The 23,648-nt window shown below is 42.9% G+C and overlaps 1 protein-coding gene and 1 long non-coding RNA gene across 3 annotated transcripts in view; one reads left to right on the top strand and one right to left on the bottom strand.

The window, feature by feature from the left end:
- The window catches only part of GNG12 (G protein subunit gamma 12), a 123,647-nt gene that overhangs the window by 33,290 nt on the left and 66,709 nt on the right, over nucleotides 1-23,648 (bottom strand). The window lies entirely within an intron of this gene.
- On the top strand, nucleotides 8,496-22,248 carry LOC140848911 (uncharacterized). The gene is made up of 2 exons (XR_012130203.1): nucleotides 8,496-13,445; nucleotides 21,508-22,248. It is a non-coding gene; the product is annotated as an uncharacterized lncRNA (long non-coding RNA).

Raw genomic sequence — 23,648 nt, forward strand, 5'->3', positions numbered from 1 at the left:
GACAGCATACTCCCAGGTGGCTGCTGGGCTAAGGCTGAGGAGCACATGCTCCTCAGGGTATGGCCTGGCCTCACCATGACATTGTCCTGGGACCTTCAGCATTTGAGTTTGTGAACATGGGCTATAGTCTTTTGAAAAGCTGTTCCAATATTTCAAGCAGTTTCGGACCAAAGACAAATTTAGGAATCAAAAACCACAGAATCCTGAGATTGAATTTCAGTTCTTTCTTCTTTTTACTTAGCGGGGGCATGAATGAGGAGGAACTAGCTAGAGATGGATTCTCCAACACTTTCTGAAATGACTTGAATCAGGGTAGTCACAAAAAGGCTCATCTACAATAATGGGCACTAATCAACTGGTACAGAGAGATGTTGTAGCCTCATGAACTCAGTCTCTGTTTACTTCTCCTGATTACTCTACAACTACCTGATCTTTAATCATTTAACAAATACGTGTTGGGCATCTTCTGGCAGTAAGCCACTATACCAGCTACAAAGAATTCAGAAGTTCTGTGATCCCAAGGATTTGATCAGTTCACCTGGGAGGAAAACATCCCCACAGATCAAAGAGGAGCTGACAGCCCTAACTGTGTGCCAGGCACCGTACTCAGAACTTTCATTCTCACAATTACTCTATGAGGAAAGTACGATTATTACCTCAAAAGAGAAAACATTTTAGAACCCTAAATGATAGGTAGAGTCCAAAGAAGTTGAAGAAAAATAGTGTAGAACAGTGCATACAAGGTGACACACACTACCTAAATGAAGACTATTTTTTATTTTAAATAAAGTCACTGCTTTCTGTAAGAGATTCCTAACAAATTATATCATTTGGTCTCTACATCAAAGAGTGCTATTTTCCACTCTTTGGAACATACAATTTCTGGTGGCACATGGGCAAACATTCTTTAATAATTATAGCTAATACTCATTTTAATGTTTGTTAAAAAAAGATAAGGATAATTACACACTAGATCAGTGGTTTTTAAGGATGATTGTTTGGAAAAAGACTAAATTAAAAAATGAGTTAGTTTAAAGGAAAACAGTAAACATATATTGGATGGTATACAGGTATGCTAAAGACTTTGACTGCAGAATGCACAATACTGTGTTTTACTCATTAGAAGAGTAAAGATGCAAGCTGTTTACTGATTAATCAGGAAGAAAAGTCTCTGCTTAGTGCAAAATTCCCAGTAACACTAGATTTACTAATAATAGTGTCTCTAGATTGGAGTGTTATCACTTAAGCTGTCTTCCAGGATCTGAAGTAGGGAAGGAGTGGGTGAAGCTGGGTGAAAGTAAAATATTGCCTAGTATTTTCAGAAGTTGAATCTTATTCTCAGCATAGAGAATTAGTATGCACTGTATCTAGTACCTGATGCAGAAGCAAGCTTCTTGCCCTTGTCAGCCAGGTAGGCCAAACAACATCAAAACTTAGTTAAATAAAGGAAAATGCAACAAATTTTTAACAAACAATAAAAGCTAACCAAAACCATGGCACAAAGGTTTCTACGCAGCAGATGACAGATGTTTCTATTTGCTGTTGACATAGCCTAAGGCCACAGGAGAGTGAAACCTAGATATGGCTGGATTAGGTAAGGAGGAGACCTGCCAGATGCCTTTGGATATAAGGATCCTTTGCAAGGCAAGGTCCTAGGGAAAGCAGACAGTTTAAGTTTACTCATACCTGTCTATGTTTGAATTGGCTTCCAGATCCTGTCACTAAAAAAAGAGCCCTGTTTACATTTATGATATATATTTTTAAAACTCAGAAAACAAAGGACAATTAATAAAGGTTGCTGTAATGCTTATCTATTTCATATTTCTATTCACTGATAAACTGAATTCTTTGTCATTGGAAAGAGGGACTAAGATATGAGGCAGGCCAATCATCTGGCTTTTTTCAAAGATCCCTACAAGATTTGGGAAGATCAATCGGATGCTAAACAATTCTCTGGAAATATATCAAGATGGAGAAAATGGTATTTATTTGTGAGTAGAATACAGAAAATAGTACAATAATAACATAATAAGCCACTCTGGGTGTGTTTGCGTGTGTGAGAGAGAGGAAGGAGGGGAGAGAGAGGGAAGGAGAGGGAGAGAGAGAGACAGATCCTCAAAGGGCATGCCTGAATGATGATAGTGCTACTAACAACAATCTTTAGAGTATTTACTGGGTTTTTACTATGTACTAGGCACTGTTAAATGTTCTACAAGAACCACCTCACTTAATCTTCACTCTAATCCTATAAGAGGAATTAGTATCATTCCCACTTGACACAGGGAGAAACTAAGACACGAAGAAATTAAGTAAATTGGAGCTAGCAAGTCACAGCGCTGGGATCCGACCATAAGTAGACCGATTCCAGTTCTTTGCTCTTAAAACTGGTCCCTCCACTTCTAAGCAAGATTACGGAGTTAAGCAGCAGGGTTTTCAAACTGCCAACTGCTATATGCACAATCTAGAGCCCATGATGAAATTCTCAGGAACCAGGGCAAGGTAGCGGCTACCTGTGGTGTTTCTTCTTCTCTGGGCCCCACACCATGCTCAGGCACCCCTATGTAATCAATTTTCAGATATGTAAAGAATGTTCATGAGAAGGGGTGCCAATTTGTAGTTGGTGGAGAGTCCACATGTTAGTCTAGCTTTATAGAAATGGGTGGAGACAAAGCATGGTTCCAGAATCATGCAAGTGTAGCTGCTACCCATTGAGCAGCTGCTAGGAGGACTCAGGTGTTTTTCTGTGGGGATGTGTAAATGCCATCTCATTTCATCCTCATGACAACCCCAGAAAGTATGTGGTAGTCCCATTTTACAGACAGGAAGCTTGAGGCCCAGAAAGGTTCACTCATTTGTACCAAATCACCCACCTAGTAAGGGGTAGAGCTGAGACTTGAACCCAGGCCTCTCCAGCTCCCAATTCTCTGTCTCTCCTAGCCTATCACCCAAGGAACTCTGCATCTCACTTAAAACAACAGCTTTGAATAGTGGCTAAAGTCATACACTGGAGCCAGGCTGTCTGGGTTGAACCAGCTCTGCCACCTGCTAGTTGTATGACTGAGGACAAGTCACTTACTTTCTCTGTGCCTCTGTCCTCATCTGTAAAATGAGAATAACAACTGTGCCTATCTTCTTGGGATGTATTGAGGAAAGAATAACGTTTGTAATGTGTTTAGAGCATTGTTTGGCACATAATAAATATTTACGTAAGTGTTGTGAAATAAATAATATGCATTTCTCTGAGGCGGGCACCTATACCCAACTGACAGACCAAGCAGGGATAATGTTCAACAGAAGATGTACCTAAATCAGCTCTTACAGTAGCCAGCATGGCCAGACCACCACAAACACTGGCTATGGGACCCCATAAGCTTTTGATCTGAGTTGTTGCACTAAACGGTATATTTAGAATAGAGTCCTGGGCTTTAGTCCCCATCTGACAAAAAGCAGCTGTGTGACCAGACAATGTATTTCATTTTTCTGGGCCCCATTTCCTCCCATGTTAAAAGCTGCTGGCCCTGTGCGACCCAGGACACATGGTATAGAGAAGGGAAGAGGACAGAATGAATCCATGTGCCCTGAGTTCTGCTTCTCCCACATGGAATTTTATAAGTTTGGACAAACAGCTTCATTTCTCTGAATTTCAATTTCTTCTCCTCTAAGACAATGAAAATGGTACCTGTGTCCTTTATCTCACAGAGTTAGGGGCAAATAAGAAAGTGAATTTGAGAGCCCCTCTGCAAAGACGGTTCTCTAAGAGTATCTCCTGTTTCTGGGTACTAAGTGGATACTTTATTATCATTTGTGGAAATGATTCTATTATTTACCACAGTCTAGAATAACCCCCTTATATACTTGTTTCTCTGTCCCACTAGAATCTAAGGTCTCTACAGGTAGGCAATCCGATCATATCCCTGCACTTAAATATTTACCAATTGAATGTGTGGAAAGTGGGAATCCATGAATCAATGAATAAATGACTTTGAAGTTGCATGAGGAGCAAAGAAACTGACCTTAAGATTTTAATTAAAGCCCAGTGTCCTGAGAAACAGAGGCTAAGACTTGCAGGTATAAAGCACTCCTGTATCATCTAACTCCTCTGAATTCTTTTCTTTGGGAAGTTGGTTTGGGTGGAGGAATGGCAGAGTTAAGATACTATAAAGTGTTTAAATTAACATACTCAGCAGGTACTCTGACTTTCTAAAGCTGAATACCAGCTGGGATAATTAAAGGCCAGAGCCTTCTCCTTTTTTAAAATCGACTCCCCTATAAACTACCTGCTGACAATGGCATTACTGACTTCTGTAAGAATACATAAGGGAACTTTTCTCCATCCTTAATTAAAAATAATCCACATTTTCCTACCCAAGCTCAATGAGCACTCAAATTGACTAGATCTAAGAGGAAAGTACAGAACTTTTTTTTATTGTTCTTGCTGATTTTCTTCTCTTTCTTTTTTAAAAAATTAATCCTGCAAACATCCTTTCTTCCCAGCAACCGACTCATCAGAGGCTCGAAAGTAGCTTGTTCTGGGGAAGGCACCCGGAGGGAGGCAGCTACCCAGGCAAGAAGGTGGCCACACCAGATCACCGCCGAGGGGTGGAGAAATGCCCAGGAGCCTCCCCCATTATGGTTTGTCTGCATGGCCTAAAATAAAATCTGCCATTTCTTAATACTGTTCTAAAAATAGGGGTTTTGGCTTAAATCCACCAGTTGGTGTTTTAATTTTTAAATTACGTGCAAAAAAAAAATCATGCTTAAACCCTAATGAAGTTGCAATTTTATTTTGCAGTTGCAGTTTTATTTTGATTTCAATGTTTTAAAACATTTATTCTCTTAGAGAATTTTTAGGAAAGCAAAAAGAGATAAAAGGAAGGTGGGTGATAATGATGTAGAAGGCTTAAATTCCTGTTTGAAAGCAAAAGGCAGCTAGATATACCTAAAGCAAGGAATGTATTTTAAAAGTTTTTTTCTGGGGGGTGTGGGGGGATAGGAACAGTGGGGATTATAATTCACTCAAAATAAATGTAAAATAACTGGTGAGTTTCAACTTATTTTTGTCTTTCCTGAGTCATTTCTGAAACCAACCTTCATGCACACAAAACTACAAATAATCCCTAACATGCAGCTTTAAAAGCATAAAGACTCTTCTGACTGTTAAGTGGTCTAAGACTAGATCTTTGGGTTAAGAGTTTTAAAGTCTCCCTCATTAGGCACCAATCATAATCAAGAGTGTATTTTAAGAAAGATGTGTGATTATAGCATCTTTATTAATGAAGATTACTTCCCATGACATGGAGCTATTTTTTAAAGGCTTTTATTTAATGGGAGTTGGGTAAGTAGACAATGTTATAAGAAGCAAGTATTAATGCTGTCTGCTTCTGGACAAAAAGACTGAAGTACCTTGTGAATTTTAGCAATGCAATTTTCAGCTCTCTAGAGTATAAAGACATGGAATTTTGTGTGTGTGGGGGGAGCATCATGTGTGACCCATGAAAGTCATCATCTCTCCCCCTCTACCCGGAACAAACACCCACAAACTTATGGGGATGCTCTCAAGGTTAAACTGGATAGTTCAGCTGTCCAGGAATGTACACTATGCAAACAATGTCGGCTCCCTATGCCAAGGCAGAGATATTATGGGACTTGGGGCCACTGGCCATGAGGAGAAGGATGGTAGAGCATAGTTCTATTCACTGGGGCAGAGTGGGAACCCACAGAGTGGCTGCAACATTTCGGTATCCTAATCTGCAAAAGACAAATAGTTACAGAACTTGCTATATTAAAACCAGAGACTGTTAGTCTGCATGGGAGGAGGCGGGGAAGGAGAGAAGAAGGGCGGTGATAAAGAGCCTTCCTTTTAGGGGGAAATAAAAAGGGAGAGAACCTGCAAAGGGGAGACTATGATTCACTTTTTAAAAGATTCTTCTGCTTGCAAATGGTTCTTTTGAAGAGGGGAAGTCCTGAGTATTTAAAAGTTTGGTTAAAGATCAATAAAGAAATTCCTGGCTTTTCAGATGCTGGTGGCAGAAGAACTCAAGTGGTAGGAGACTGGCTGATCGATCTATAAGGAAGGTCGGAGAAGCCCAGCAAGGATACCATAGGCTTCTGGGAAGATGCAGTTTGCTTTAACAAAAATCTCCTTTATGCATTTTTTTTTCTTCAGAGAAACACGAGGCACATGCAGTCTAAGCAGCAAGAAAGAGACAGGAAGCTACTGGGGTCTGGGGGACAGTAAGAAGAAAGGGTAGAGGGAGGCTCTCCTGGAGTGGCGGGTGTTTTATTTGTATTCTCAAGAGTTCCTGAAGTAATTAACACGCGCTGCCATTCTTGTTTTTCCAGTGGTGATTTCATCCAGTCCTTGCAGAAACTCAGAATTAAATGTCATGGTTTTGTGTTTTGGAGGGCAAAACTCTCCCCCAAACAAGAGAGCTCTGCATACCGCTGTGAGCACGTGAGATGAGAAGTCTGCAGAGGGCTAATCATTAACACGCTGCCTCTGAAGGCAGGACCACCCCTTTCCTTGCTGACTGTGGCATTTCCTTCTATTGGATCCTGTCCTGTCCTGATTTACTTTCTGTTTCTCCCACTCATTTCCATGCATTCTTCCGTAACACATGCGAAGTCCAGAATAGCCTCTCCCTTTCTGCTGGCCAGCTCAACACTTCCCTCCCAAACCCTCCTTTTTCAAAATAAATTCATTGCTGACTTATTTTTCCAAGGCCTCTCCCTCTTCTCACTACCCTGGGGAAGGGGGAAGCTCCCCTCCTTCCCAAATAAGGCAGGAGAATAAAGTTGCAGTAAGATCTGTAAAAGACTTTAAATGAAAAGTTGTCTATGAGGAAGAATAGTCTGGTAATTAATGTGGAGGTAGCCAGATCTGGGTGTGCATCCTGGCTTTGCCCTTTACTAGCAGTGAGGCTCTGGATGGGTTACTTAACACCCCCACTCCCCAGTTTCCTCATTGGAAGAATGGAGATGATAATGTAAAAGTCCTGCCAGGACTGTAAGGAAAATCAAATGAGACAAAGCACACAAAGTGCTTCCAGTTTCTGGAATACAGTAAACATAAACACTCCACACATATTTGCTTTCTTCTTCTGATCATTACATAAACCCTTTGGATAGGAATGTCACCCCCTTTATCCACTGCAGAAAGAGTTAACAAGGACTCAGTGCTCCTAAAAGCTAAAGGAAAGTACCATAAGGAAAGTTCAAATGCAATTATTTGCTGATTGCAGTACTTGGGAAGCAACTGCGCAGTGGCAAGGTCCAGAACCAAGCAAACGTCCTATTTTTAGGCATTTCCCGCCAGGACACAGTGGTTGATCTGGATGCCTTACCTGGCAGACCTGCCTCAGCTACATCCCCCTCTCCACAGGCTGTCAGCATTCGCAGGGGAATGCAACACAGCCCCAGACTCAGGAATTTACAGCCAACTCACCCCCTCCCGGCAGCCCCACTCCCCTTTGGTGACCTCAAGGTTTGAGGGAAATGAAAGGCAACAGCTCCTCCTCGCCAGTATGGCAAGGACCCTGACTTCTGGTACTGAGTCACGGGTTAAGGCTAGTCCCGCTTGCAGACTATACCAGAAAGTGACACAAAACACACCGAGTCAGGCCCCAAATCTCAAAAAGGCTCTGATTCACCAGAGTGCACTTCAGAGCTGGAACTCTCGGGGATGGGAGGTGCAACACTGCCCAGCCTGCCCAGAGCCCATCTTCCTTTAAAAAAAGAGAAAAAGAAACAAAGACTAAGACCCGAACCTCTCCTAATAAGGTAATGCCACATGCAGTCTGTGGTTTCCAACTGCTCAGCACTCCAGGATCCTGTGACACTCACGGCAGCCTTCGCTCCGTGCTTGTGCAAGCCTCTCCAGAAAGAATGAGAACGAGGCTTTGGTGTGCCTCTGGGGATTACAAATGAATAGGGAACATGCTCTGCTGGTGCAACTCCACATTTTCCTGATTAACCACACTGGCCTCACGTCCCTCCTCCAGGCTGCTGCCTGCAGGACTCCTGCTCCGCAGGCTCAGGCTCTGTGGAAGCTCTCAGCTTGCTTTGCACGCACACCTTCTCTCTCCAACTAGGCATAAGCTTCTGGAGCCAGTATTTCTTTTGTTTCACCCTGCTATGCTTATCACTGGCGTAGCCCACCCAGCAATTACTCAGTAAATGCTGGATGATGGACTAGTGCTGAGAACTTTACAGATCAGCAGGTGATCACTTTATCTCACTGACTCCCAACTTAAAGAGCAGCAGGGTTTCAAAAGTTAGTTTCAAAGAAGGTACTTAGGGAGCCTATTTTCCCACAGAAGGAGTGCTGTAACTGGGGCTTAGGTTCAGGCCCACTCATTTCTCACAATATCCTATCCATGTTTATATGCTCTCTTATTGAGTTAGATTCACTTTAGACTGGCACTACATGGACGGGATAAACTTTACTTCTTTCAGTTTACTTTAACAATTCATTTTACAGCATCAGTGACTTTCCCAACCCCACTGCCCTTATTGGATATATTGTCATATCTTATGATGTTTTATGTAGGAAATTATCTACACATTAAATATTTTAAAAAATAAGGAATTAGTTTTTGCTCACCATTAAAAAAAGACACACATAGTTTTGTTTTCCTTTTGCATTAAATGTTATTCCAACAGTTTTTAACAGATTTATTCCAATCCTATTTGGGTCACCCAGGACCGTTTACACACCAGCCATTTACACACACATACATACACCGCCCTCTGCCCTCCCCTCCATATATCCATTGATATGCTATCTAGTTCCAAAAAAGATTTGTACTAAAAAATCACAGCCTCCAGGGCTAGCCTGGCCATTTATGTTTTTGCCAGACATAAATATGTATATATTAGCCACTAAATAAATGAATGACATTATGCCTTTTAAGTAAAAGCTATAGTTGTTCAAAAGTAAGGCAGAGTCTTTAAGACACTTTTTCGCTGGGATATAGGGAGAATGTTTAATGGTCTGCCTCTAGGAATAACACTATCTGTAGCAAAAAGCTTTCCGTGGCTCAGAGAGAAGCACAAACACCATCAGCTGCCCAGCCCATGGTGAGGATGTGTGGGGCTTTGGTGCCTAACCTCCTTCAGAGCCCGCAGTGTGACACGTCCAGGGGAGCACTGCCCAGGGCAGGGCCTTCCAGCAGGTGGAGGTTGCTGCGTTTGGAACCATGAGTACAAAAGTACATATACCCCAAATGCCTGCTGATGTACTGCTTCCTCTAATAGCTCCCCGGAGAATTGGGTAAGCTAAAATGCCATAACTTGGCTCTTGTTCCCATTCAACAGCATCCTGAAAAGATAAATCTAAATGACTTTCTAGCATAAAAAGCAAGAAGTCTCCTGTATCTCTAAGCCTGGTAGGAAGGGTCATCCTGGGGACATTCTAGAAATACCAAACCAAGAGGACGAGCAAACAGGAAGCTTTCCCAAACCTAACAGGCTAAACTCAGGTCCTCAATGTGCCTTTCCCCATCTTTTGGAGTTCATGGCTGCCCGTCTAAACCTAATAAGCATTTAACACAGCACAAGAGACATCAGGTTAATGACTGTGAAGGGTGACCAAGTACCAGGGCATTGGTACCACATCTGTCTTTCAGTAGGAGTTATTACCAGGACACAAGAAACTGCGGTCTCTGCTCCACCCCACTGCTCCGGGTGGTAACTCGGTGTGGCTCATTCCTGGTTGACTGGGCTGACCCTTTAATGGGAAACTCCAAACAACTGGATATTCTAGGTGGCAGCTCCTTCCTTACATTAGCTCTTACAGAAAATCTAACACATGGTCCTCGACTTTCCCATCACTGGGAGAGATATAATTTAATTGACATAGCAATTAATTACCTATATTCATCTTTCCTTGGTGTTTCAGGATGTTGCTCTGCTTCCAACTCTAATCCTAGCACTTAGTCCAGTAGCAAGTACAGAAGACTTGGCTGAGGTACCCAGATTCTGACAGACAACTTTGAATGTCTGTTTGCTTTGAAAAACTTCACTTACAAACAGAGCATTGTTGTTTGTCTCTGCAAAATGCCAAGTGAGCAGGGGTGGGGTTAATAGGTGTGATGTAGTCAGATCCCAGAAATTTGATTATTCTAATTTAAGGATGGCAGCTGTGTGGCATACGTGCTGCTCTGTACCCACGGCAGACATCACTAATGGATCACAGTGCTCTTTCTTGCTGGACCCAGATATGAGTTAATTAGTGCTTCTCAACACCTGGCTCCAGTCAACTGTGGGTGGCATGTATGTGCAAAACAATTAGCTAGTCCTGTTCTGGTTGGTTTCATTTACTTCAATTTCTTAGCTTTATGCATCTATGCAACGGACAGTTGACTAAATATCATTATTTTAGCAACATTCCATTCTCAGCGAATCCCTTTACTAATCTAATTACAAATAATATTAGATGTTATCTACTGCATGTATATTTACTGTGTGCCAGATGTTGTTAGATGTTAAGTGCCAACTCATGTCTCTGTGTGCCTACAAAAATCCCAAAGCAGGGAAGAGTAGCTTGAATCTGATCTGTACTGCAGCTCCTAGCAACTTGCCCTGGTGACTCCCAAGCTGAATTAGTGACCTCCCTTTGGCCTCCTACAGTGCCACCATTACACTGAATTCATTGTACTACAATGGCAAATTCAGGCACCTGTCTTCCCTGTTGAACTCTGTGCAGGCAAGACCTCCGGTTTACCTTTGGATGCCCAGCACCTGGAACACAGCAGAGTACCAAGTGTGTGTTCAGTAAATATGTTGAAAGAATTTTTCTTAAAACTTGTTTTCAAATACTCTCAGAGCTCTAATTCATGTTCTACAACAAAGAGATGATCCACAACCCCAGCTACCATCGAGGTCACTTACATTGCAAAGCAATGTGTGCTGGTCAGGCAAGCCAGCTCTGAGCCTGGGCCCAGGGCAGCCCCCAGTAGGGGGCGCAAGGGTGCTCTGGGCCCCCACCTCCTCTGAGTGGAGAAAGTGCCAGGCTCACTCACAGCTGTGTTCTGCCTTTGTACCCCATTGCTTTTTGCTTTTTTTTGTCCTCTTTTCTGCCTGCTGCACTGGGCTTGTTCTCTTAAGTTCTAGAATCCTAGCACTTAGCCCACTGTTTGGGCAGTGGTGAATAAAGCTTCTTTGAAGGGATCTGCAGTAAAAAGAGCACTGGGGAAGTCGGGAGAAGAGTTCTGTCTCTAGAAGTGCCAGAAGTCCCTTGGGGACTTGCATTCTGTGGTTGTTCCTGTCCTTGTTAATGGGCGAATGCCCCCCAGGGACAGGTGGTACGAACTGAGTGTGACCGTCTATGTAAGCCTCTGCCAAGCTAATAGCAGGCTATCACTTCTCCTTTTTGTGAGGCTGCCCCTACCTGGCTGGTGCTGTCACTCTAGCATGTTCACACCCTCGTCGGTGGTCTCATGCTCCCCACCTCTCGACTGCCCAAAGCCCATTTCACCGCCACGTACGAGAAGCTGCTGTCCCCTGCCTGTGCCCACAGAGGTGTGACCTTTCTAATGTTGCCCATAGCATTTCCTTGTCTCCATGTCTCCTCACCACCTCTCTGTGCAAATTCGTAGGAGGTTCAAGTGTAACCTCCCAGCCTAGCCCCCAGGCCCTGCGTGCTTACTCCAGTTTGTTTCTGACCCGCCCGCCTCCCACGCCTCCCTCCAGTCATACAGGCACTCAGCATTCCCATCCCCACCGCAAACCTCCACCTACTGCTGCGGGCTCCAGCTCAGTGAGAGGCATCACCATCCTCTGGCAGCTGCCCCAGTCAGACACCCTGGAGTCACACTGGACTCCCCCTCCTCTCTCCGCACCTCCGCTGTTCTTCTCCTAGTCCTGCTCACTCTAGCTCTGCAATATTTCTCAAATTAGAGTATTTTTATCCCCACGGCCAACACCCTGTCAGGATGAGGAGCAGCTCCCCACTGGATTAATGCAACACAGTGACAGCTTCCTAGCCGCTCAACCTTCCATCAGAACCCCGCCAATCCATTTTTCACAGCTGGAGCATTCTTTCTGAAAGAAAACTCTGATTGTGTCTCTCCTTTTCAGGCTTCATCTACACCTCAGATGTCACCTCCTCTAGGAAGCCTTCCTGACATGCTGCCATAGTACCTGTTTCTTCATTAGAACAATGAGCAGCTTGTAGGCCCTCCCCATTAGAAGCCAGCTCTCCGAGGGCCCGCCTGATCTGTGTGAGATTTTTTATGATTCCCTCTACACCAGGCACTTTAAGCTGCTACTCATTAGCCATATCCCCCTTCCTTTCTGCTGAGAACAAGTGTTCTCTTGCCTCGTGTGACAAGGGTAGATCTGGAATGGTCTAGGCCACAAAAACAACCCCATCCCATTCATTAGGAACGTGTCCTGGTTCTGGTCAATGAAACAGGAGGAGAAGTGTGCAGGGGGATTTCAAAAGTTCTCTTCATTGTTATAGAGAGATGCAGAGGGAGCAGTTCTGCATCCTTGGCATTGATAAGAGAAGGTGGGTTGCCTGTTCTGCACCTATGAGGAGAGCTAGCTGATGCTCTGATGATGACGTGACAGATGGAACAAACTTGGTACTGATGAACTGCTACACTGGTTAACTGGGGACGGTCTCCATCTGAACTTCTCAGGTGAGAGAATAATCCCCTTTTGGTTTAGGCCATTTTGAGTTGGGTTTGCTGATATTTGTTAGTTCAAATAGATACATCTTCCTAGGAAATTTTTTTTTTTTTTTTACTTTCTATTTTGTCTCAGAGGTACTTAGGTATAAATCTTGTTTCTTCTGTTAGGTTATGGGCTTTCTGAGGCAGAGTCTGCATTTGATGTGCCCTTGTGTCCCCAAAGGCAGGATGAAGTACTGAGTAAAAAGCCAACACTGTCTTCTGGCCCCATCCTGCAAGATCCACTACCCTGAAGGTGGGTCCGGCCTTCCTTAGAGGCTGACTGTCATTTGTTTGTTTTTGTGCTTTTTAAATGTTCGACAAAGGAAGAAACATGAGCAAAATATAAAAGCCTTATGGTCAACTCTAGGAGGCAAAACCTATCTTACCCATCCTTATCCACCTCCTAGTACTGAGCACAAGGTTTGTGCAAAGTTGATACACAAAATGTTCACTGAGTGAACAATTTAATTGACCTCTGATGACTCAAGGGCACGTAGGAACTTTACAGTGTCCTAGGGTCATAATGATGAACAGTCATTGTCAACAAACTGTGCTAAATATATCCTGGTCCCCGGACTCATTACTGGTAAACTTATGTTTGTTTACATGAGAGCCTTGATGTCATCAGGACTCTAAGGCTTTAAAAGAAGAACATGCAGAGCTTGGCACTATAGACTGAGGCGAAAACTGATGTCTGAGCTGCAGAGGTGCCTGGTGAATGTGCACTGAATGCCCATCTGCTTTGTGCCAGGCATGGGACCACAGCAGGTAAGACAGACTCATTGTTCTCAAGGAGCTTAACATCTAGGGAGGTACAGTGGGGGACAGGCACTTCAAAACAGTGTGGCAAATGTTGTAAGAGGTAAGGGAGAGGGTGCAATATGCAGTCAAGGCCACGCCTGATGAGTCAGGAAGACCTCCCAGAGGAACATCTATGTGGCACCTGAATCCAGAGGACAGATTAGTTATTCAGAGGGGGACAAAGAAAGAAGGATAAAGGAATAGCATGGGTAGGCTTGCAGTTTATAAAAACCCACTCTGGTTGCATTATGAGGTGGGAGAGACAAGGCTGGAGTTAGGGATACCAGCTGGGAGGCTGCTGCAGTAACTCAACTGTGGAACAACAGGGGCTTCGCAGGCCAGAAACAGGCTGATGACAAAGCTGTTGGCTGTAGATCTCAAAGAGCTTACGGTGCTATGCCTGTTGCCCAAAGGGTGATACCTCTGGACACCAGCCTCCCACCTTCTGGGTTCAGGGTGGGGAGTAGGTTTGCACTGGAGGCAACATGGTACAGCTCAGTGCTTAACACTTTCTACTTGGCTGTAAAACAACTTGTTAGAATGAAACATAAAAATCTGATACTGTATGACAAGCAGAGTAGTCTGTTCACCTGGGGTGTGTGTGTCCGCATGTGCATGTGCACACCTGTGTGAGATGAGGTCCTGCTTCCTTGTTCACCTTATTCCATAGTTAATGTGAGCACAGGTGCAGTTCTGGTCCCAACACTGCCACTGATTCCTCTGGGACCCGACCCAGCTCAAACCTCTCGATTCTGAGTTTTTTCACAAGCTCCACGAAGAGTCTGGACCTCAAAATCTCTTAAAATCAACACCAACTTTGAATTTCCAACTTTTTGGGGCCAGGGGATGGTAAAGTAACGTCCTTGATCTGATGGCAGGGGTAATCTGCATTTTGAAGTTCACGATTCTCTGAACCAGGGCTTCTCCCTCGGTGGCCCTGGCTGAGGTTTGGGTGTGCCTCAGTCCCCGACGGCTGGGTGGGGCCTGGCTGTCAGAGCCCAGGGCTGCTGGCCGCCCCCTCCACACTGTGGCGTGCCTTTCCTTAGTGTGCCATTATGATACAACAGGTAGGATGGGAGAAACACAGGCAGCCACAAAAGCCCAGAATCTCCTTTGGTTTATCACTTACACTCCCTCCTGTCTCTCAAGTGTCCACTAGCTTTGCTAAGGACCAAGCAAACGCCAACCCCCTTTCAACTGCATCCCCCTGGGGAGGAGAGCACGGCAGGTGACAAGTCGTAGAGCCGAAGGGGCAATGGTGCTCGGAGCCTCAGCCTTGCTCTATTGATTACACCTCCCTCTCCAACAGCCCCAGACTCCCCCTCTCCCTCTAAAAGGCATACTTTGGTCACAGTGGGAAAAATACTTAGAGGGAGAAATATTCAGAAGGCAAAACACTGCCTTCCTTGAGAGGGATGAACCCTGGGCCTCTAGCTCACAGAGAGAAGTTCTGAGGAAGACTCGAGATGGCTCAGCTCACTTGAAGAGAAAAAACAGGATGGAGGGTTACAAAAGCAAGTCTCAGTGCTTGACATCATCTGTCTGAGGAGGAGGGTTTGAGTCTAACTGCATTTGGGTTTCTAGTTGCAGCGACACAAAAAAATAAGCAACCAAACCCTGGTGCTGACTTATACCTGGGGAATGCGTAACACGGCCTGGGTCCTGTTCTCCTTCCTCAGACCTCATGGGCACTGTGATGACAGATATACTTCCTGGTAGCAGCAGCCAGCTCACTAACTGGGGAGGCAGGTCCCCTCTGCTCTTCATGTGCCCTGGCATCAGCCTTGTAGTAGGACTGGGGAGCGTGCCTGCCCAGGCTTGCTGGGTGCCCTCTGCATACAGGAGCATACACTGATGCTGCAGTTCCGAGGGCGGGCACGCCGGCAGCCCCCCTGGCCTCAGCTTTCAGAGGCTGAAGAGGCATGGCCAGACACCACTATACCAGAACGAACATCCCAGGAGCTGTCTGCCAGAAAAAGGGAAGCAAACAAAATGGGCTGTGATGCTCCCTGTGGAAGTGTTTTCTAAAAACATCTGCCACAATGACAGCCTTTTCCTGACTTCCAGTGGAAGGATGTCTCTTTCCCAACAAAAAGTTAGGAGCAGAATCCAACAAGTGGAATGGTATCTGTATCCCATAATACTTATGAAGGCCGGTGGAGGTGTGGTATTGAGTAGGCGTATGAAGACCTGTGAGTTCTTTCTTAGAATCATCCTTGTGCTAATTATAGTCTGAGAACTATTCGACTCAATAAACACTTATCAAGTACCTACTGCACACACACAAAGGGCTGTGGGAGGCAGTAGAGCACAGTGGTAAGAAACAAAACAAAACTTTGGAATCAGGTGGGCTAGGGTTTGTGTTCTGACTCTTCTACTAGCTCCCTGTGTGACCTCAACAAAGCTACATAAACCTCTCTGGGCCCTGGTTTCCTCATCTGTGAAATGGTGGTAGTAATAGTACGTACCTTACAGGGTTATTGCAAGGAGGATACTTAAAGGTTGTAGAATACTGCCTGACTTTCAGTAAGTATGCAGTATTTGTTGGCTATTATTACTACAATTTTTGTGCCAAAATTTCCTTATCTATTAAATGGGTATAATATGCAAACCTACCTCATAGGGCTGTGGTGAGGACTAATTAGAATGATGCATGTATGGTGTTTAGCATAATAACTTACACATAGTAAGTGTGTAATAAATGCTTGTCCTTGTTATTCCTAGAAGATTTTCCCTAAATTATTTACAAAGCAAGACACCAAGATTTGAATGATGGTCCACACAACAAAGGAATTCTGTCTCTGGACAGTTTCAGCAAGGTGCATTCTGTGACACCACCCCTGTTGCCCCCCACTTCCACCCTACCCTGAGAGCCTGCTATGTATGTACAAAACACTCTGCTTTGTGCTGATTAAGCCCCACAGTGACTCTCCCAGGAGTTCCAATATCCCTCCAAATATTCTAGGCTTCCCTTTAACCTGATACTGATATGCCATCATTTGCTGTTTATGGGACTATTTAAAATTCTGGCTTTGAAAAGCAGGGAGCAAGGCGCAGGGGCTTTGAAGCCTGTCTGCTTGGCAGGGAACAGAAAAGCACCAGTTTATGGTATCAAATACCAGGAGTATTTCTCATAACTGCTAACCTGCTAGAGCTGTTCCTCCATCCCGGCCAAATGCTAAGCATGTTATATGCATGACATCACTGACACAAGGGCCCTGGGAAGTTCCAGGCTGGTGTGAGCAAAGCTGTGGGCTATAACCCATAGGTGGCTCCGAAGTCCATGCACACAAATGCTAGAACAACTGCCTCCCTCCCCAAACTCATCCAAGGGCGCCTAGTTTCCAATTACAAGATCACTCTTGGTAAGGCAACCAGTTCAATGCTTTTTGTTTTTCTTTCTCCTATATTCGGTCAACTACGACACCTTGTGGCCAGTCAGGCACAAACATGGGTCTCCTCAAAAAGGGTGGGTCACATACATAGTGCTCAGGACAGGAGAGACCCAACAAATCATATCCAAAGTGAGGAGACTGAGGCCTAAAGAAATGAAGCAAGTTGTCTAACCTTAAAGAGAGAAGGAAGCCAATGTGGGCCAGTGTGCCAAACCTGGACTTTACAGTTAGGACATGGGTTCAGATCCAGACTTTGTCTAAAATTCTACCTTTAACAAGATCCTTCCTTCAATCCATCGGGAAAACATTGACTGTGCACCTACTATGTGTCCCCAGATGGTGGGAACATGATGATAACCAAGAAGGACAAGTCTCTACCTTCAAAGTCAAACAGGAGAGAAAAACAATTAAACAGGCAATCGACAATAACACCACCAGCTAATATGAATTACCTCAGTTACCCCCTCATCCAGACGGGACATGTTCCAAGACCTCCAGTAGATGCCCGAAACCATGGATAGTACCAAACCCTATGTATATGTTTTTCCTATCATACATACCTATGATCAAGTTTACTTTATAAATTAGACACAATAAGAGATTGGCAACACTAACAATAAAAGGGAACAATTATAAGAATAGATGGTAATAAAAGTTATGTGAATGTGGTATCTCTCTCTGAAAATATCTCACTGTGCTGTACTCTCTCCCCTCTTTCTGTGGTGATGTGAGATGACAAAATGCCTATATGTTAAGACGAAGTGTGACTTGGGCCCTGTGGGGTCAGACTGCTCCTGACCTTCTGATGACAGGTCAGAAGGAGCATCATCTACCTCCAGATGGCAGTTGACTGCAGGTAACTGAAGGTGCGGAAAACTACACCAACAATAAAGGGGACTGTAAGGACTTCTCCGTTGCCAGATACCGTGCCAGGAGTTTGAGGGCGCTACTCATGTAGCCCTTCCAACAATTATATGGTGGGGGTGCGATTATTCCTCTTGCTGAATAATGAGTGGGAGAACATTTAAATCTCAGTAATAAATTTAGGGCTCTTACTTTTCTAAATTTCTGAAGACAAAGTTGTTGGACTAGATACTAGAAGATTTCTAAGGCCTCTTTTCAGCTTTTTCCTTACTTCTAGGATTTTGGGGGTATAGCTTGAAATAGAAACCAGGTCTCCTGACCAAGAATCTAGTGCTCTCTCTTCTTGCATTTTGCCAGTCAATGTTTATTAATAATAACTGGTAGTTATTAAATGCTTACTCTATGTCCTGAGGTTATATGCTCATGGAATCCTAACAACCTTTATCTTTAAAATGGAAATAACAGCTGAGTAAAGAATCATGCTCTAAAATGGTTAAACAAAAAAGTCCCAAGATAAATGGAAAAGCTTCCAACTTCCCCCAGTTGTAGGATTCTTAGCTACTGCCTTGTCTCTATTTGATCTAGTTATGTGGGGTCATAACTAGATTAAAAATACTTACGCATTGGTGTCCTCAGGCTCCCATGACTGGAATGGAAAATGATGCCAGGGCTGCAAGATGAGTTACTGTCCAGGGAAAGTGGAAATACATTTCTCAACTGCAATGTAGCTTTGGGATAACCCTGGGATTCCAGAAACAGTGACAGAGTGCTGCAAGGCCAAGTGCCAAGCAGAGCTGACCCCTTGGTCTTATTTATGATTACAGATGAATATAGCATGCTCCAGCACTGAACACATCAGAGATTAGCAAACTCTCCAACATAGTATTGCCATCACCCTTAATTCTGTCCTCCCTGGGGGTATCTAAGTAGCATCTACTTTCCATGGTGGGGCCAATCAGGCCAACTTGCACAGTGATTCTGCAAATGGAAGCCACAAGTTCATGGGAGCTTTCCTCCAGAGCCACATGAAAATGCCTCCTGCCTTCCTCTGATACCTGGGAAGCAGACCCTGCAGACCCTGGAGCTCCCCAAGTCTTATAAAGACTACCACTTCCAGACACAGACACATAAATACAGAGAACCAACTGGTGGTTGCCCGACGGGAAAGGAGGTGGAGGAATAGGTGAAATAGGTGAGGGGGATCAAGAGGTACAAACTTCCAGTTCTAAAATAAGTTAAGTCACGGGGATGAAAGTACAGCATAAGGAATACAGTCAATAGCATTGTAAGATCTTGGTATGGTATACTTATCATGATGAACATTTTATAATGTCAAATCACTGTTATAAATCTGACACTAATATACTTTCAGCTATACTTCAATAGGAAAAGAAAAGACTTTCCTCTTCCCAGAAGAGTCTCCAGAATGATATAATCCAGGGGGCTACAGTGAGAGTATATGCTAGATATACTAGAATGTATTCAACCAGAATGCTCTGCTACCCTTTTCTGAATGGCAAGATCTTATTTTCTAGGTCTAGAGGTCAATGCCTGCCTACCTGACCACCAACCCTGCCCCGAGACATATCTGTCCCTCATAGGAGCTGCTATACTCCCATGGTACCTACTACAGGTTCATAATAATGCATTTGTTTACCTGTGGATTGTGAACATCTTTAGAAGATGGACTGAATGGCTCATCTGTCCTCTGTACTCAGTTCCAAACACCATGTATGTATTGCAAAGGTGCAGACTTCCACTTCTTTAGTGGAAAGTAAATCAAGGAATTCAAGGATGGAAGAGGCTTAAGAGCTCAACTCATTTACACTCTTGCACACTATAGCATTTCTCTAAAAATATCATTAAAGAAAAACAAAAGTTTAAAAAAGGATGTATATGTATGTCTACATACTTATGAGGCATACTTCTACGAGAACGGGAGGTAAAGACACAAAGAGCAGGATTCACTTAAACCTTCTTTCTTTGAGAACTAGCCATCATCTTTCTAAAAATTTTTTTCCTCCTAATTTTTCAAGTTAGAGAAAAATGTGTAAGATATACTAACATGGATAATAGAAAACAAAAGTTAACACATTGCTATATTTCCTTCTAATATTTTCCCCTTGAGTTTTTCAAATAGCTGAAAATACACTCTTATCCATTTTTTATTTTGCTCTTTTTCAGCAAAGGCATGTCCCTTGTGATTACAAACTCTTCAATAAGTATCATGCTTTAAAACTTTTACTTGATATCACTTCAGACGTAGAGAAAAGTTACAGGTATCGTACAAAGAATTCTGATATCCTTCACCTGGATTTGGAGTCCTCAAATAGCAACGTTTTACTGTATTTAGTTAATCCCTTCACTCCCCCCAGCAGAGAGTGAGAAAGATACTGAGACAGACAGACAGAGGGAGGAGGAAAGGAGGGAGACAGATGTGATGTTTTCCCCTAAATACTTCAATGTGCATTTCCTACAAGTAAGAACTTCTCTTATGTAAGACACTACAATCACTCAAATCAGAAAACTAACATTGATATATTACTGTGATCTAACCTACAGCCATATTCAGATTTTCACAATTGTCCCAATAATGTCCTTCTCAGCAAAAGAAATCCAAAATTCTACACTGTGTTTAATTGTTGTATCTCTTTAGTTTCCTTTAACCTGGGATGGTTCCTGAGACTTTTTTTGTATTTCATGATACTGATTTTTTTTAAGAGTAAAGGACAGTTACTTGTGGAATGCCCCTCAGTTTGGGCTTGTCAGCTGTTTCTCCCTGATCAGACTCAGGTCATGCACTTCTGGCCCACAGAAGTAAACAGACATGACTTCTAATGATCGTGGTATGATTCTGTTTTACATAAGCATTCTCTTATTGTAGAATCTTGGGCTGTTTTATAATTTTGATGTAATGCTAAAATAAAACTTTCTCTCTCTTCCTATGGACTACCTATGAGCTTTTCTCCATTTATATATTAATGATTCATTCATAAAGTTAAAATAATATTTTAAGGCTATTGATACATCAATAACTTTTTTTAAAAAAGCTCCTATCAGTGTGCAGATCCAACTGATACAACTGTCTATTCCACTTCAGCTAATTGGCCTTGTATGCTGGCATGTTACAAGGTACATTTTGATTTGGAAAGACAAAAAAATGTATTTCATTTCTGTGTTAGGAAACTTCATCTTAAAGCATGATTACAAAATATATTGTTCCTCTGGACACTGAATATGTTTGTTTATTTGTTTTTGATTCATTCAGCAAATTTTCACTGAGTCTTGACTGTGTGCCAGTATTCTTCTAGATGTGGACATGAAGCTCTCACGTAAAGACAAAAACAAGACAATACAGACTGTCTTAAGGGCTATGAAATACTCCAGTAACAAGAATAGGCATCCTTCAGAGATATTACAGATTTGGTCCACCATGATAAAGTGAATATCTCAATAAAGGGAGTCAAATGAATTTTTTGGTTTCCTAGTAGCATATAAGAGTTATGTTTACATTATATAATTAAGTGTTCAGTAACATTATGTCTAAAAAAAGTACATACTTTGTCGCTAAAAAATGCTGACCATCACATGAACTTTCAGAAAGCCATAATCTTTTTGCTGGTAGTGGGTCCTGACTTGATAATGATGACTGCTGACTGACCAGGGTGATGGTTGCTAAAGGTTGGGGAAGCTGTGGCAATTTCTTAAAATAAGTAACAATGAAGTGTGCTCCATCAACTGACTTCCTTTGACAAATGATTTCTCTGCAGAGTACAATGCTGTTTGATGGCATTTTACCCACAGTAGAACTTTCAAAATTGGAGTCAATCTTCTGCTTTATCAACCAAGTTTATGTCATACTCTAAATCCTTTGTTGCCGTTTCAACAATCTTCACAGCATCTTCACCAGGAGTAGATTCCATCCCAAGAAACCACTTTCTTTGCTCATCCATAAGAAGCAACTCCTCATCCATTCAAATTTGATCATGAAATTGCAGCGATCCAGTCATATCTTCAGGCTCTACTAATTCCAGCTCTCCTGCTATCTCTGCCACACTTTCAGTTCCTTCCTCCACTAAAGCCATGAACTCCTTAAAGTCAGCCATGAAGGTTGGAATCAATTTCTTCTAAACTCTTGTTAATGCTGATATTTTGACCTCTTCTCACGAATCACGATGTTCTTAGTGGCATTGAGAATGGTGAATCCTTTCCAGAAGGTTTTCAATTGACTTTGACCAGATCCATCTGAGGACTCACTTTCTATGGCTGCTATGGCTTTATGAAATGCATTTCATAATAATAAGACTTAAAAGTTTAAATGACCCCTTAATCCATGGGCTACAGACTGGATAGGGTGTTAGCAGGCATGAAAACAACACGAATCTCATTGTCAGAGCTCTTCGGTGAATGGGTGCATTATAGTAATGTAATATGTCTTAAAGGAATTTCTTTTTCCTGAACAGGTCTCAACAGTGGGCTTAAAATATTCAGTAAACGATGTGGTAAACAAATATGCTGTCATCCAGGCTTTGTTGTTCCATTTATAGAGCAAAGGCAGAATAGATTTAGCACATAAATGCCCTATGATTTCTGGAATGGTAAATGAACACTGGCTTCAACTTAAAGCCACCAGCTGCATTAGCCCCTAACACAAGAGTCAGCTTGTCTTTTGAGGCTCTGAAGCCAGACATTGACTTCTACTGCATAGCTATGAAAGTCCTACATGTATCTTCTTCCCAAAGAAAGCTCTTTTATTTACATTTTACATCTGTTGTTTGATATAGCCATCTTCATTCATTATCTTAGCTTTCATATTCTGGATAATTGGCTTCAGCTTCAACATTATCATTTGCTGTTTCACCTTACACTGTTCTGTTGTGGAGATGGTTTCTTTCCTTAAACCTCTTAAACCAACCACTGCTAGCTTCAAACTTTTCCTCTGCAGTTTCCTCACCTCTCTCAGCCTTGTAGAACTGAAGTGAGTTAGGGCCTTGCCTGGAATAAGTTTTAGCTTACGGGAATGTTGTGCCTGGTTCGATTTTCTATCCAGACCACTAAAAATTTCTCCATGCAATAAGGCTGTTTTACTTTTTAAAAATTTTTTTTATCATTTGTGTGTTCACTGGAGTAGCACTTTTAATTTCCTTCAAGAACTTTCCTTTAAATTCACAACCTGACCAATTGTTTGGTGCAAGAGGCCTAGCTTTCAGCCTTTGGACATGCCCTCCTCACTAAGCTTAATCATTTCTAGCTTTTGATATAAAATGAGAGATGTGTGACCCTTCCTTTCACTTGAACACTTACAGGCCATTGTAGGGTAATTAACTGACCTAATTTCAATATTGTTGTGTTTCAGGGAATAAGGAGGCCCGAGGAGAGGGAGAGAGATGGGGAAATGGCTAATTGGTGGAACAGTCAGAACACACACAACATTTAGTAAGTTCACTGTCTTATATGGGTACAGTTCACAGCACCCAAACCAATTACAACAGTAACATCAAAGATCACTGATCACCAGATCAAATATAATAATAATGAAAATGTTTGAAAAATTTTGAGAATTACCAAAATGTGGCAGAGAGACAAAGTGAGCAACTGCTGATAGACCTGCTCAGTGCAGGGCTACCACAAAACTCCCATTTCTAAAAAATGTAGTATGTGTGAAGTGCAATAAGGCAAAGTGCAATGAAATGAGCTATGCCTGTAACTGGAGGGGCTGCTCCAGGAGGAGACAGGCAAAAGCCTGTCCTTTGAGAAACATGGCGGAGTTGCTGTGGCTGCAGCTGGGAAGCATGGGGAAAAGGGCTGGGTCTCAGGCACCTCCTCCAGTTTCATCTCATAGTACTTACCATTAGATGCCATCTAAGTGTCTATAAAACACTGCCCTCTACTAAAAATATGAATCTGCCCT

Source organism: Manis javanica, chromosome 4 (genome assembly GCF_040802235.1).
Source record: "Manis javanica isolate MJ-LG chromosome 4, MJ_LKY, whole genome shotgun sequence".
NCBI classification, from domain to species: domain Eukaryota; kingdom Metazoa; phylum Chordata; class Mammalia; order Pholidota; family Manidae; genus Manis; species Manis javanica.